Source organism: Chiloscyllium punctatum, chromosome 32 (assembly GCF_047496795.1).
Source record: "Chiloscyllium punctatum isolate Juve2018m chromosome 32, sChiPun1.3, whole genome shotgun sequence".
Taxonomy (NCBI): domain Eukaryota; kingdom Metazoa; phylum Chordata; class Chondrichthyes; order Orectolobiformes; family Hemiscylliidae; genus Chiloscyllium; species Chiloscyllium punctatum.
Genome location: NC_092770.1, coordinates 41,469,087 through 41,483,068, shown reverse-complemented (window position 1 = coordinate 41,483,068; position 13,982 = coordinate 41,469,087).

Sequence of the window (13,982 nt, the reverse complement as noted above, 5' to 3'; positions counted from 1 at the left end):
GGTGGAGGGGGTGCAGTGTTCATTCTGGTGGAAGGGGTGTAGTGATCACTCTGGCAGAACGGATGTAGTGGTCACTCTGGTGGAACGGGTACTATGGTCACTCTGGTGGAAGGGGAGCAGTGGTCATTCTGGTGGAGGAGTGCAAAGGTCATTCTGGTGGAAGGGGTGCAGTGGCCACCCTGGTGGAGTGGGTGTAGTGGTCACTCTGATGGAAGGGGTGGAGTGGTCACCCTGGTGGCGGGGGTGCATTGGTCACTCTGGTGGAAGGGGAGCAGTGGTCATTCAGGTGAGGAGTCCAGTGGTCACTCTGGTGGAGGAGGTGTAGTGGTCATCCTGGTGGAAGGGACGCAGTGGGGACCCTGGTGGTGGGGGTGCAGTGGTCACTCTGATGGAGGGGGTGCAGTGGTCACTCTGGTGGAGGTGGTATAGTAGTCACTCTGTGGAAGGGGTTGTCGTGGTCACTCTGGTCGAAGTGGTTTAGTGGTCACTCTGGCGAAGTAGGTGCAGTGGTCATCCTGGTGGTGGGGGTCTAGTGGTCATCCTGGTGGAGGGGGTGCAGTGGTCTCTCTGGTGGAGGGGATATAGTTGTCATTCTGGTGGAAGGGGTGCAGTGGTCATTCTGGGAAAGGGGTGTAGTATTCAATCTGGTGAAAGGGATGCCATGGTCACCCTGGTGGAGGGCGTGCAGTGGTCACTCTGGTGGAGGTGGTGTCGTGGTCATTCTGCTGGAAGGGATGCAGTGGTCATTCTGGTTGAGGGGGTGCAGTGGTCAATCTGGTGGAGCGGGTGCAGTGGTCAAACTTGTTGGAGGGGGTGCAGTGGTCACTGTGGTGGAGGGTTGCAGTGGTCACCCTGGTGGAATGCGTTTAGTTGTCACTCTGGTGGAGGGATGCAGTGGTCACTCTGGTGGAGTGGGTGCAGAGATCACTCTGGTGGAAGGGGAGTAGTGGTCACTCTGGTAGAAGGGGTGCAGAGGTCATTCTGGTGGATGGGGTGCAGTCGTCACTCTGGTGGAGAGGGTGTAGTGGTCATTCTGGTGGAAGGCGTGCAGTGGTCACTCTGGTGGAGGGGGTGCAACGGTCATTCTGGCGGAAGGACTGCAATGTTCATTCTAGTGGAAGGGGAGTAGTGGTCACAGTGGTGGAGGGGGTGCTTTGGTCACTCTGGTGGAGCGTGTGTAGTGGTCATTCTGGGAGAAGGAGTGCAGTGGTCACTCTGGTGGAAGGGGTGCAAATGTCACTCTGGTGGAAGGGGTGCAGTGGTCACTCTGGCAGAACGGATGTAGTAGTCACTCTGGTGGAACGGGTGCTATGGTCACTCTGGTGGATGGGGAGCAGTGGTCATTCAGGTGGAGGAGTGCAGTGGTCACTCTGGTGGAGGGGTTGCAGTGGTCACTCTTGTGGAGGGTTGCAGTGGTCACTCTGGTGGTGGTGGTGTAGTAGTCACTCTGTGGAAGGGTTTGATGTGGTCACTCTGGTCGATGGGGTTTAGTGGTTACTCTGTCAGAGGGGGTGCAGTGGTCATCCTGGCGGTGGGGGTGTAGTGGTCATCCTAGTAGAGGGCGTGCAGTGGGCACCCTGGTGGAGGGGGTGCAGTGGTCACTCTGGTGGAGGGGGTGTAGTTGTCATTCTGATGGAAGTGGTGCAGTGGTCATTCTGGTGGAAGGGGTGTAATGGTCACTTTGGTGGAGGGGCTGCAGTGGTCACTCTGGTCGAAGGGGTTTCGTGGTTACTCTGTCAGAGGGGGTGCAGTGGTCATCCTGGTGGTGGGTGTGTAGTGGTCATCCTAGTAGAGGGCGTGCAGTGGGCACCCTGGTGGAGGGGGTGCAGTGGTCACTCTGGTGGAGGGGGTGTAGTTGTCATTCTGGTGGAAGGGGTGTAGTGGTCACCTTTGTGGAGCGGTGTAATGGTCTCTCTGGTGGAGGGTGTGCAGTGGTCACCCTGGTGGAAGGGGTGCAGTGGGCACTCTGGTGGAGTGAGTGTCATGGTCATTCTGGTGGAAGCCATGTAGTGGTCAGTCTGGTGGAGGGGATACAGTGGTCACTCTGGTGAAAGTGGTGCAGTGGTCACCCTGGTGGAAGGGGTGCAGTGGTCATTCTGGTGGAGGAGTGCAGTAGTCACTCCAGAGGAAGGCGTTTAGTGGTCACTACAGTGGAAGGGGTGTAGTGGTCACTCTGGCAGAATGGATGTAGTGGTCACTCTGGTGGAACAGTTACTATGGTCACTCTGGTGGAAGGGGACCAGTGGTCATTCTGGTGGAGAGTGCAGTGGTCACTCTGGTGGAGGGGGAGTAGTGGTCACTCTGGTGGAGGGAGTGTAGTGGTCATCCTGGTGGAAGGGATGCGGTGGTCACCCTGGTGGAGGGGTGCAGTGGTCACTCTGGTGGTGGTGGTCTAGTCATCACTCTGTGGAAGGGTTTGATGTGGTCACTCTGGTCGAAGGGGTTTCATGGTTACTCTGGCAGAGGGGGTGCATTGGTCATCCTGGCGGTGGGTGTGTAGTGGTCATCCTAATAGAGGCGGTGCAGTGGGCACCCTGGTGGAGGGGGTGCAGTGGTCACTCTGGTGGAGTGGGTGTAGTGTCATTCTGGTGGAAGGGGTGTAGTGGTCACCTTCATGGAGGGGTGTAATGGTCACTCTGGTGGAGGGGGTGCAGTGGTCACCCTGGAAGAAGGGGTGCAGTGGTCAATCAGGTGGAGTGAGTGTCATGGTCATTCTGGTGAAGTGAGTGTCATGGTCATTCTGGTGGAAGCCATGTAGTGGTCATTCTGGTGGAGGGGGTGCAGTGGTCACTCTGGTGAAAGTGGTGCAGTGGTCACCCTGGTGGGAGGGGTGCAGTGGTCATTCTGATGGAAGGGGTGTAGTGATCACTCTTGCAGAACGGATGTAGTGGTCACTCTGGTGGAATGGATGCTATGGTCATTCTTGTGGAAGGGGAGCAGTAGTCATTCTGGTGGAGGAGTGCAGTGGTCACTCTGGTGTAAGGGGTGCAGTGGCTACCCTAGTGGAGTGGGTGTAGTGGTCACTCTGATGGAAGGGGTGGATTGGTCACCCTGGTGGAGGGGTGCAGTGGTCACTCTGGAGGAAGGGGTGTAGTGGTCATTTTGGTTGAGGGGGTGCAGTGGTATCTCTGATGGAGCAGGTGCAGTGGTCACTCTGGTGGAGGGGGTGCAGTGGTCACTCTGGTGGAGTGGGTGCTATGGTCATTCTGGCGGACGGGTGCAATGGTCATTCTGGCGGAATGACTGCAATATCCATTCTGGTGGAAGGGCAGTAGTGGTCACTCTGGTGGAGCGGGTGTAGTGGTCATTCTGGTGGAAGGAGTGCAGTGGTCACTCTGATGGAACAGGTGCAGTGGTCATTCTGGTGGAGGGGGTGTAGTGATCACTCTGGCAGAACGGATGTAGAAGTCACTCTGGTGGAATGGGTACTATGGTCACTCTGGTGTAAGGGGAGCAGTGGTCATTCTGGTGCAGGAGTGCAATGGTCACTCTGGTAGAGGGGGTGTAGTGGTCATCCTGGCGGAGGGGGTGCAGTAGTCATCCTGGTGGAAGGGATGCAGTGGTGACCCTGGTGGTGGGGGTGCAGTGGTCACTCTCGTGGAGCGGGTGCAGTGGTCAAACTTGTTGGAGGGGTTGCAGTGGTCACTGTGGTGGAGGGTTGTAGTGGTCACCCTGGTGGATTGGGTGCAGAGATCACTCTGGTGGAAGGTGTGCAGAGGTCACTCTGGTGGATGGGGTGCAGAGGTCACTCTGGTGGATGTGGTGCAGTCGTTACTCTGGTGGAGAGGGTGTAGTGGTCATTCTGGTGGAAGGGGTGCAGTGGTCACTCTGGTGGAGGGGGTGCAATGGTCATTCTGGCGGAAGGACTGCAATGTTCATTCTGGTGGAAGGGGAGTAGTCGTCACTCTGATGGAAGGGGTGCAGTGGTCACTCTGATGGAACAGGTGCAGTGGTCATTCTGGCGGGCGGGGGTGCAGTGTTCACTCTGGTGGAAGGGGTGCAGAGGTCACTCTGGTGAAAGGGGTGTAGTGAGCAGTGTAGTGGAAGGTGTGCAGTGGTCACTCTGGCAGAACGGATGTAGTAGTCACTCTGGTGGAACGGGTGCTATGGTCATTCTGGTGGAAGGGGAGCAGTGGTCATCCTGGCGGAGGGGGTGTAGTGGTCACTCTGGTGGAGGGGGAGTAGTGGTCACTCTGGTGGAGGGGGTGTAGTGGTCATCCTGGCGGAAGGGGTGTAGTGGTCATCCTGGTGGAAGGGATGCAGTGGTCACCCTGGTGGAGAGGTTGCAGTGGTCACTCTGGTGGAGGGGTGCAGTGGTCCCTCTGGCAGAACGGATGTAGTAGTCACTCTGGTGGAACGGGTGCTATGGTCATTCTGGTGGAAGGGGAGCAGTGGTCATCCTGGCGGAGGGGGTGTAGTGGTCACTCTGGTGGAGGGGGAGTAGTGGTCACTCTGGTGGAGGGGGTGTAGTGGTCATCCTGGCGGAAGGGGTGTAGTGGTCATCCTGGTGGAAGGGATGCAGTGGTCACCCTGGTGGAGAGGTTGCAGTGGTCACTCTGGTGGAGGGGTGCAGTGGTCACTCTGGTGTTGGTGGTGTAGTAGTCACTCTGTAGAAGGGTTTGATGTGGTCACTCTGGTCGATGGGGTTTAGTGGTTACTCTGTCGGAGGGGGTGCAGTGGTCATCCTGGCATTGGGGGTGTAGTGGTCATCCTAGTAGAGAGGGTGCAGTGGGCACCCTGGTGGAGGTGGTGCAGTGGTCACTCTGGTGGAGGGGGTGTAGTTGTCATTCTGGTGGAAGGGGTGTAGTGGTCATTCTGGTGCAAGAGGTGTAGTGGTCATTCTGGTGGAAGGGGTGCAGTGGTCATTCTGGTGGAAGAGGTGTAGTGGTCATTCTGGTGGAATGGGTTGTCGAGGGGCTGCATGGTCACCCTGATGGAAGGGGTGCAGTGGTCATTCTGGTGGAGGTGTGCAGTGGTCACTCTGGAGGAAGGCGTTTAGTGGTCACTACGGTGGAAGGGGTGTAGTGGTCACTGTGAGGGAATGGATGCAGTGATCACTCTGGTGGAAGGAGTGCAGTGGTCACCCTGGTGGAAGGGGTATAGTGGTCGTTCTGCTGGACGGGGTGTATTGGTATTCTGGTGGAAGGGGAGTAGTGGTCACTCTGGTGGAGGGGGTGCAGTGGTCACTCTCGTGAAAGGGGTGTTGTGGTCAATCTGGTGAAAGGTGTGTAGTGGTCACCTTGGTGGAGGGGGTGTAGTGATCACTCTGGTGGAATGTGTGCAGTGGTCACTCTGGCAGAACGGATGTAGTGGTCACTCTGGTGGAACAGGTACTATGGTCACTTTGGTGGAAGGGGAGCAATGGTTATTCTGGTGGAGGAGTGCAGCGGTCACTCTTGTGGAGGAGGAGTAGTGGTCACTCTGGTGGAGGGGGAGTAGTGGTCATCCTGGCAGAGGGGGTGTAGTGGTCACTCTTGTGGAAGGGGTGCAGTGGTCACTCTGGTGGAAGGGGTGTAGTGGTCACTCTGGTGGAGGTGGTGCAGTGGTCATTCTGGTGGAAGGGGTGCAGTGGTCATTGTGGTGGGGTATTGTGGTCAATCTGGTAGAAGGGATGCAGTGGTCACCCTGGTGGAGAGGGTGTAGTGGACACTCTGGTTAAAGGGGTGCAGTGGTCACTCTGGTGGAGGGTGTGTAGTGGTCATTCTGATCGAAGAGGTGCAGTGGTCACTCTGGTGGAAGGGGTGGAGTGGTCACCCTGGTGGAGTGGGTGTAGTGGTCATTCTGATGGAAGCGGTGGAGTGGTCACCCTGGTGGAGGGATGCAGTGGCCATGCTGATGGAAGGGGTGCACTGGTCATCCTGGTGGAAAGGGTGTACTGGTCACTCTGGTGAAGGGGGTGCAGTGGTCATTCTGATGGAAGGGGTGCAGTGGTCACTCTGGTGGAGGGTGTGTAGTGGTCATTCTGGTGGAAGAGGTGCAGTGGTCACTCTGGTAGAAGGGGTGCAGTGGCCACCCTGGTGGAGTGGGTGTAGTGGTCACTCTGATGGAAGGGGTGGAGTGGTCACCCTGGTGGATGGGTGCAGTGGTCCCTCTGGTGGAGGAGGGTGCAGTGGTCACCCTGGTGGAGAGGGTGTAGTGGTCATTCTGGTGGAAGGGGTGCAGTGGTCACTCTGGTGGAGGGGGTGCAATGGTCATTCTGGTGGAAGGACTGCAATGTTCATTCTGGTGGAAGGGGAGTAGTCGTCACTGTGGTGGAGGGGGTGCTTTGGTCACTCTGGTGGAGCGGGTGTAGTGGTCATTCTGGTGGAAGGAGTGCAGTGGTCACTCTGATGGAAGGGGTGCAGTGGTCACTCTGATGAAACAGGTGCAGTGGTCATTCTGGCGGGCGGGGGTGCAGTGTTCACTCTGGTGGAAGGGGTGCAGAGGTCACTCTAGTGAAAGGGGTGTAGTGAGCAGTGTAGTGGAAGGTGTGCAGTGGTCACTCTGGCAGAACGGATGTAGTAGTCACTCTGGTGGAACGGGTGCTATGGTCATTCTGGTGGAAGGGGAGCAGTGGTCATCCTGGCGGAGGGGGTGTAGTGGTCACTCTGGTGGAGGGGGAGTAGTGGTCACTCTGGTGGAGGGGGTGTAGTGGTCATCCTGGCGGAAGGGGTGTAGTGGTCATCCTGGTGGAAGGGATGCAGTGGTCACCCTGGTGGAGAGGTTGCAGTGGTCACTCTGGTGGAGGGGTGCAGTGGTCACTCTGGTGTTGGTGGTGTAGTAGTCACTCTGTAGAAGGGTTTGATGTGGTCACTCTGGTCGATGGGGTTTAGTGGTTACTCTGTCGGAGGGGGTGCAGTGGTCATCCTGGCATTGGGGGTGTAGTGGTCATCCTAGTAGAGAGGGTGCAGTGGGCACCCTGGTGGAGGTGGTGCAGTGGTCACCCTGGTGGAGGGGTTATAGTGGTCATTCTGGTGGAAGGGGTGTAGTGGTCATTTGGGTGAGGGGGTGCAGTAGTTTCTCTGGTGGAGCAGGTGCAGTGGTCACTCTGGTGGAGGGGGTGCAGTGGTCACTCTGGTACAGCGGGTGCAATGGTCATTCAGGCGGAATGTCTGCAATATCCATTCTGGTGGAAGGGGAGTAGTGGTGACTCTGGTGGAGAGGGTGTAGTGGTCATTCTGGTGGAAGGGGAGTAGTGGTCACTGTGGTGGAAGGGGTGCAGTGGTTACTCTGGTGGAGTGGGTGTAGTGCTCATTCTGGTGGAAGGAGTGCAGTGGTCACTCTGATGGAACAGGTGCAGTGGTCATTCTGGTGGAGGGGGTGCAGTGTTCATTCTGGTGGAAGGGGTGTAGTGATCACTCTGGCAGAACGGATGTCGTGGTCACTCTGGTGGAACGGGTACTATGGTCACTCTGGTGGAAGGGGAGCAGTGGTCATTTTGGTGGAGGAGTGCAATGGTCACTCTGGTGGAGGGGGTGTCGTGGTCATCCTGGCGGAGGGGGTGTAGTGGTCATCCTGGTGGAAGGGATGCAGTGGTGACCCTGGTGGAGGGGGTGTAGTGGTCACTCGGGTGCAGGGGGTGCAGTGGTCACTCTTGTGGAGGGGGTGCAGTGGTCACTCTAGTGGAGGTGGTATAGTAGTCACTCTGTGGAAGGGGTTGTCGTGGTCACTCTGGTCGAAGGGGTTTAGTGGTCACTCTGGTGAAGGGGGTGCAGTGGTCATCCTGGCAGTGGGGGTTAGTGGTCATCCTGGTGGAGGGGGTGTAGTGGTCACCCTGGTGGAGGGGGTGTAGTAGTCATCTGTGGAAGGGGTTGTCGTGGTCACTCCGGTCGAAGGGATTTAGTGGTCACTCTGGTGGAGGGGGTGCAGTGGTCATCCTGGCGGTGGGGGTTTAGTGGTCATCCTGGTGGAGGTGGTTTAGTGGTCATCCTGGCGGTGGGGGTTTAGTGGTCATCCTGGTGGAGGGGGTGCAGTGGTCACCCTGGTGCAGGGGGTGCAGTGGTCACCCTGGTGGAGGGAGTGCAGTGGTCACTCTAGTGGAGGGGGTGTAGTTGTCATTTTGGTGGAAGGGATGCAGTGGTCATTCTGGGAAAGGGTTGTAGTATTCAATCTGGTGGAGGGGTTGTAGTGGTCACTCTGGTGCAGGGAGTGCAGTGGTCACTCTGGTGGAGGGGGTGTCATGGTCATTCTGCTGGAAGGGATGCAGTGATCATTCTGGTTGAGGGGGTGCAGTGGTCAATCTGGTTGAGCGGGTGCAGTGGTCAAACTTGTTGGAGGGGGTACAGTGGTCACTGTGGTGGAGGGTTGTAGTGGTCACCCTGGTGGAATGCGTTTAGTGGTCACTCTAGTGGAGGGTTGCAGTGGTCACTCTGGTGGAGTGGGTGCAGAGATCACTCTGGTGGAAGGGGAGTAGTGGTCACTCTGGTAGAAGGGGTTTAGTGGTCACTCTGGTGAAGGGGGTGCAGTGGTCATCCTGGTGGAGGGGGTGCAGTGGTCACCCTGGTGTAGGGAGTGCAGTGGTCACTCTAGTGGAGGGGGTGTTGTTGTCATTTTGGTGGAAGGGATGCAGTGGTCATTCTGGGAAAAGGTTGTAGTATTCAATCTGGTGGAGGGCGTGTAGTGGTCACTCTGGTGCAGGGAGTGCAGTGGTCACTCTGGTGGAGAGGGTGTCATGGTCATTCTGCTGGATGGCTTGCAGTGGTCATTCTGGTTGAGGGGGTGCAGTGGTCAATCTGGTTGAGCGGGTGCAGTGGTCAAACTTGTTGGAGGGTGTGCAGTGGTCACTGTGGTGGAGGGTTGTAGTGGTCATCCTGGTGGAATGCATTTAGTGGTCACTCTGGTGGAGGGTTGCAGTGGTCACTCTGGTGGAGTGGGTGCAGAGATCACTCTGGTGGAAGGGGGTAGTGGTCACTCTGGTAGAAGGGGTGCAGAGGTCACTCTGGTGGATGGGGTGCAGTCGTCACTCCGGTGGAGAGGGTGTAGTGGTCATTCTGGTGGAAGGGGTGCAGTGGTCACTCTGGTGGAGGGGTTGCAATGGTCATTCTGGTGGAAGGACTGCAATGTTCATTCTGGTGGAAGGGGAGCAGTGGTCACTGTGGTGGAGGGGGTGCTTTGGTCACTCTGGTGGAGCGGGTGTAGTGGTCATTCTGGTGGAAGGAGTGCAGTGGTCACTCTGATGGAAGGGGTGCAGTGGTCACTCTGATGGAACAGGTGCAGTGGTCATTCTGGCGGGCGGGGGTGCAGTGTTCACTCTGGTGGAAGGGGTGCAGTGGTCACTCTGGTGGTGGTGGTCTAGTCGTCACTCTGTGGAAGGGTTTGATGTGGTCACTCTGGTCGAAGGGGTTTCGTGGTTACTCTGTCAGAGGGGGTGCATTGGTCATCCTGGCGGTGGGTGTGTAGTGGTCATCCTAGTAGAGGGGGTGCAGTGGGCACCCTGATGGAGGGGGTGCAGTGGTCACTCTGGTGGAGGGGGTGTAGTGTCATTCTGGTGGAAGGGGTGTAGTGGTCACCTTCGTGGAGGGGTGTAATGGTCACTCTGGTGGAGGGGGTGAAGTGGTCACCCTGGAAGAAGGGGTGCAGTGGTCAATCTGGTGGAGGGAGTGTCATGGTCATTCTGGTGGGGTGAGTGTCATGGTCATTCTGGTGGAAGCCATGTAGTGGTCAGTCTGGTGGAGGGTGTGCAGTGGTCACTCTGGTGAAAGTGGTGCAGTGGTCACCCTGGTGGGAGGGGTGCAGTGGTCATTCTGGTGGAGGAGTGCAGTGGTCACTCTGGAGGAAGGCATTTAGTGGTCACTATGGTGGAAGGGGTGTAGTGGTCACTGTGTGCGAGTGGATGCAGTGATCAATCTGGTGGAAGGAGTGCAGTGGTCACCCTGGTGGAAGGGGTATAGTGGTCGTTCTGGTGGACGGGGTTTATTGGTATTCTGGTGGAAGGCGAGTAGTGGTCACTCTGGTGGAGGGGGTGCAGTGGTCACTCTTGTGAAAGGGGTGTTGTGGTCAATTTGGTGGAAGGTGTGTAGTGGTCACCTTGGTGGAGCGGGTGTAGTGATCATTCTGGTGGAGGGGCTGCAGTGGTCACTCTGGTGAAGGGTGTGCAGTTCTCATTCTTGTGGAAGGAGTGTAGTGGTCACCCTGGTGGAGGGGGTGCAGTGGTCATTTTGGTGGAAGGGGTATATTAGTCACTCTTGTGAAAGGGGTGTAATGGTCACTCTGGTGGAATGGGTGTAATGGTCATGCTGGTGGAAGGGGTGCAGTGGGCATTCTGGTGGAAGGGGTGCAGTGGTCACCTTGGTGGAGGGGTGTAGTGATCACTCTGGTGGAGGGGTGCAGTTGCCACTCTGGTGGAGGGTGTGTAGTGGTCATTCTGGTGGAAGGGATAAAGTGGTCACTTTGGTGGAAGGGGTGCAGTGGTCAATCTGGTGAAAGGGGTGTAGTGGTCACTCAGGTGGAGGGGGTGCAGTGGTGGCACTGATGGAAAGGATTCAGTGGTCACCCCGTTTGAGGAGGTGCGGTGGTCACTCTGGTGGAAGGGGTGCAGTGGTCACTCTGGTGGAAGTGGTGTAGTGTTCACTCTGGTGGAGGTGGTGCAGTGGTCATTCTGGTGGAAGGGGTGCAATGGTCATTCTGGTGGGGGTGTTGTGGTCAATCTGGTAGAAGGGGTGCAGTGGTCACCCTGGTGGAGGGGGTGTAGTGGTCACTCTGGTGAAGGGGGTGCAGTGGTCACTCTGATGGAAGGGGTGCAGTGTTCACTCTGGTGGAGGGTGTGTAGTGGTCCTTCTGGTGGAAGAGGTGCAGTGGTCACTCTGGTGGAAGGGGTGGAGTGGTCACCCTGGTGGAGGGGTGCAGTGGCCATTCTGGTGGCAGGGGTGCAGTGGTCATCCTGGTGGAAAGAGTGAAGTGGTCGCTCTGGTGAAGGGGGTGCAGTGGTCACTCTGATGGAAGGGGTGCAGTGGTTAGTCTGGTGGAGGGTGTGTAGTGGTCACTCTGATGGAAGGGGTGGAGTGGTCACCCTGGTGATGGGGTGCAGTGGTCACTCTGGTGGAAGGGGTGTAGTGGTCACTCTGGTGAAGGGGGTGCATTGGTCACTCTGGTGGAGGAGGGTGCAGTGGTCACCCTGGTGGAGGGGTTATAGTGGTCATTCTGGTGGAAGGGGTGTAGTAGTCACTCTGGAGGACAGGGTGTGGTGGTCATTTTGGTTGAGGGGGTGCAGTGGTCACTCTGGTGGAGCGGGTGCAGTGGTCTCTGTGGTGGAGCAGCTGCAGTGGTCACCTTGGTGGAGGGGGTAAAGTGGTCAAGCTTGTTGGAGGGGGTGCAGTGGTCACTGTGGTGGAGGGTTGCAGTGATCACCCTGGTGGATTGGGTTCAGTGGTCAATCTGGTGGAGGGTTGCAGTGGTTATTCTGGTGGAGTGGGTGCAGAGATCACTCTGGTGGAAGGGGAGTAGTGGTCACTCTGGTAGAAGGGGTGCAGAGGTCACTCTGGTGGATGGGGTGCAGTCGTCACTGGTGGGGAGGATGTAGTGGTCATTCTGGTGGAAGGGGTGCAGTAGTCACTCTGGTGCAGGGGGTGCAATGGTCATTCTGGTGGAGGAGGGTGCAGTGGTCACTCTGGTGAAGGGTGTGTAGTGGTCATTCTGGTGGTAGGGGTGTAGTGGTCACTCTGTTGGAGGGGTGCAGTGGTCACTCTGGTGAAATAGGTACAGTGGTCACTCTCGTGGAAGGGGTGTAGTGGTCATTCTGGTGGAAGGGGTGCAGTGGTCATTCGGGTGGAGGGAGTGCAGTGGTCACTCTGGTGGAGGGGGTGCAGAGGTCACCCAGGTGGAGGGGGTGTGATGGTCACTCTGGTGGAGGGGGTGCAGTGGTCACTCTGGTGAAGGGTGTGTAGTGGTCATTCTGGTGGTAGGGGTTTTCGTGGTCACTCTAGTGGAAGGGGACTAGTGGTCACTATGGTGGAAAGGGTCATCGTGGTCACTCTGGTGGAAAGGGTGTAGTGGGCACTCTGGTGCAGGGGTGCAGTGGTCATCCTTGTGTAGGGGTTACAGTGGTAACTTTGGTGGAGGTGGTGTAGTGGTCACTCTGGTCGAAGGGGTGTACTGGTCACTCTGGTGGAGGGGGTGCAGTGGTCATCCTGATGGAGGGGTTGTAGTGGTCTCTCTGGGGGAGGGGGTGCTGTGGTCACTCGGGAGGTGATGGTGTAGTGGTCACTCTGTGGAAGAGGTTTAGTGGTCATTCTGGTGGATGGGGTAAAGTGGTCACTTTGGTGGAAGGGGTGTAGTGGTCATTCTGGTCGAGGGGTGCAGTGGTCACTCTGGTGAAAGGGGTGTAGTGGTCACTCAGGTGGAGGGGGTGCAGTGGTGGCACTGATGGAAAGGATGCAGTGGTCACACCGTTGGAGGGGGTGCAGTGGTCACCCTGGTGGAAGGGGTGTAGTGGTCACTCTGATGGAAGGGGTGCAGTGTTCACTCTGGTGGAGGGTGTGTAGTGGTCATTCTGATGCAAGAGGTGCATTGGTCACTCTGGTGGAAGCGGTGGAGTGGTCACCCTGGTGGAGGGGTGCAGTGGCCATGCTGGTGGAAGGGGTGCAGTGGTCATCCTAGTGGAGGGTGTGTAGTGGTCATTCTGGTAGAAGAGGTGCAGTGGTCACTCTGGTGGAAGGGGTGCAGTGGCCACCCTGGTGGAGTGGGTGTAGTGGTCACTCTGATGGAAGGGGTGGAGTGGTCACCCTGGTGGAGGGATGTAGTGGTCACTCTGGTGGAAGGGGTGTAGTGGTCACTCTGGTGGCGGGGGTGCATTGGTCACTCTGGTGGAGGGGTTATAGTGGTCATTCTGGTGGAAGGGGTGTAATAGTCAGTCTGGAGGAAGGGGTGTAGTGGTCATTTTGGTTGAGGGGTTGCAGTGGTTTCTCTGGTGGAGCAGGTGCAGTGGTCTCTCTGGTGGAGGAGGTGCAGTGGTCACTTTGGTGGAGCGGGTGTAGTGGTCAATCTAGTAGAGGGGGTGCAGTGTTCATTCTGGTGGAAGGGGAGTAGTGGTCACGCTGGTGGAGGGGGTGCATTGGTCACTCTGGTGGATGAGGGTGCAGTGGTCACTCTGGTGGAGTGGGTGTAGTGGTCATTCTGGTGGAAGGAGTGCAGTGGTCACACTGATGGAACAGGTGCAGTGGTCACTCTGGTGGAGGGGGTGCAGTGTTCATTCTGGTGGAAGGGGTGTAGTGATCACTCTGGCAGAACGGATGTAGAGGTCACTCTGGTGGAACGGGTACTATGGTCACTCTGGTGGAAGGGGAGCAGTGGTCATTCTGGTGGAGGAGTGCAAAGGTCATTCTGGTGGAAGGGGTGCAGTGGCCACCCTGGTGGAGTGGGTGTAGTGGTCACTCTGATGGAAGGGGTGGAGTGGTCACCCTGGTGGCGGGGGTGCATTGGTCACTCTGGTGGAGGAGGGTGCAGTGGTCACCCTGGTGGAGGGGTTATAGTGGTCATTCTGGTGGAAGGGGTGTAGTAGTCACTCTGGAGGAAGGGGTGTAGTGGTCATTTTGGTTGAGGGGGTGCAGTGGTCACTCTGGTGGAGCGGGTGCAGTGGTATCTTTGGTGGAGCAGGTGCAGTGGTCCCTGTGGTGGAGGGTTGCAGTGGTTATTCTGGTGGAGTGGGTGCAGAGATCACTCCGGTGGAAGGGGAGTAGTGGTCACTCTGGTAGAAGGGGTGCAGAGGTCACTCTGGTGGAAGGGGTGCAGTAGTCACTCTGGTGGAGGGGGTGCAGTGGTCACTCTGGTGGAGGGGGTGCAGTGGTCACTCTGGTAGAAGGGGTGTAGTAGTCACTCTGGTGGAAGGGGTGTAGTGGTCACTCTGTTGGAGGGGTGCAGTGGTCACTCTGGTGAAGTAGGTACAGTGGTCACTCTCGTGGAAGGCGTGTAGTGGTCACTCTGTTGGAGGGGCTGCAGTGCTGGCCCTGATGGAAAGGGTGCAATGGTCATTCTGGTGGAAGGGGTGTAGTGGTCATCCTGGTGGAAGG